We start from the raw sequence: 2,286 nt of genomic DNA on the forward strand, positions 1-2,286 counted from the left end.
GGTTCCATCCTCAGCACCACATAAAAATAAAATAAAGATATTTATTTTATAAATATAACTAAACTATAAATATAACTATAACTAAAAATAATAAATATTTAAAAAAATACATTTGAAAACAATTTTATTGAGATGTAGTTGACATATAATAAACCTAAGCATATATGAAATATGCAATCTAAGTTTAACATTTGTGACTTGGCATATAATAATTGTCTACATAGCTAGGTACAGTGGTTTATGCCTGTAATCCCATCTACTCTAGAGGCTGAGGCAGGAGGATCAAAAGTTTGAGGCCAACCTTAGCAATTTAGTGAGGCCCTGAGCAACTTAGCAAGACCCAGACTCAAAATAAACATTACAAGGACTGGGGATGTGGCTCAGTGTTAAAGTGCCCTGGGTTCAATCTCCAATACTCCCCTCACAAAAAATATATATATTTATGGGTTAAAGTATGATGTTTCAGTACATGTATACAGTGTGTAAGGATTAGATCAGGTTAATTGGTATAAATAGCACCTTAAACATTTATAATTTCTGTGTGTTAGAAACATTCAAAATCCTCTCCACTAGTTAATTTGGACTATGCAGTTAATGGGTGTCAAGCATGGTCACTGAGCTGTGCTGTAGAATGTTAGACCTGCTCCCTTAGCCATGTTCTCTCCGTCCCTCTCCCCTCTGGCTAATTCTTGGCTTCCCCTTTGGGCCTGGGCTTAGTGACCTCTTCCTGGGGGAGGCTCTCCTGGCCCTCAGTGTCAGGTCTCTGCTCTGCGCTCATCCACAGCACTCCGGCCTTCCTAGCAGTACCAGGAGCCCTTGGCATTCTTTTTCTTTCTTTTTGCCCCTGGTGCTGGGGATAAACTCAGGGCCTCACCATGCCAGGCAGACTCTCCACCAGTGAGATACGTCCCCAGCCTTTCTAATTTTTTATTTTGTGATAGGTTCTCACTAAGCTTCTCAAGTCGGTCTTACACTTTGATCCTTCTTCCTCAGCCTCTCGAGTAGAGTCACTGAAATTACAGGGGTGCACCACCATTCCCAGCCCCTCAGAATTATTCTTTTTAAAAAAAATATATGGGGCTGGGGATGTGCCTTAAGCGGTAGCATGCTCGCCTGGCATGCGTGTGGCCCAGGTTCGATCCTCAGCACCACGTACAAAGATGTTGTATCTGCCGAAAACTAAAAAATAAATAAATATTAAAAATTCTCTCCCTCTCCCCCCTCTTAATATATATATTTTAATTGTAGATGGACACAATATCTTCATTTTTGTTTATTTATTTATTTATTTTTATGGAGTGCTGAGGATTGAACCCAGAGCCTCATGCATGCAAGGCAAGCACTCTACCACTAAGCCACGACCCCAGCCCCCAGAATTATTCTCATTGGGTGTCTTTCTTTCTGCTGGACTGTGATCTTGAGGAGGGGCCTTCCCTATGTTGCTGTCCTTGTTGGGGGCAACTGTGTGCGCATTCTCTGTCAGTGCCAGGTACATTGCAGGTGTTCAGTGCACAGTTAGTGAATGATCATGACCCATGGCTGGAGGAAAGTTCTTCTGGTGAGAGACTTTCCTTGATTGGAGGGACTCTGCATACCCAAGGCCAAGGGTGTGGTTGGCTACAAAGATTACTTGGAAAGATAGGCCTACCATCTAATAGGGGAATTTATAATCCAGAACATACTTGGAAAATTGCAAAACCCTCTAACAGCCAGAGAGCCTGTAGAGTGTGTGGTTTGGAGGTGGTTTGAGTGTGTCCCCCAGAGGTTCACGTGCTGGAAGCTTGAACCAGTGTGGGAGGGTGGGGGGAGTCTTGAAGAGGTGGGGTCTAGTGGGAGGTAATCAGGTCGTGGGGACTCAACCTCATGATTAGATGAAGAGCAAGGGTATTGTTATAAAGTGAGGTCATCCCACGTGCTCACCCCTTCTGCCCAGGACTGATTCTATTTCCACTTCACTGCCATGTTGTAACACAGCCAGGGAATGCTCTCCAGGATGTCGGCTACATGCTGTTTAGACCCTCTAGCCACCAGAATGAGAGCCAAGTAAACTTCTTAGCTTTATAAGGTAGCCAGCCTCAAGTATTTTGACATAACAATGCAAAATAGACTAAGACAGCCCCCATTTCCTCCTAAATAACCCCCCCTTCCCCTGCTGGCTCATTGAGTCTTGGCTTCTTGGATTGGGGCCCAGCAATGTCTTGAGTTCTAGGACCCTACACAGCACTGGACAATCTAGGGCCTCGTGTGGTAGCTACAGAGGCTCATGGTGGCAGTTTGAGGAGTCAT

Source organism: Marmota marmota, unplaced genomic scaffold, assembly GCF_001458135.2.
Source record: "Marmota marmota marmota unplaced genomic scaffold, marMar, whole genome shotgun sequence".
Classification (NCBI taxonomy): Eukaryota; Metazoa; Chordata; class Mammalia; order Rodentia; family Sciuridae; genus Marmota; species Marmota marmota.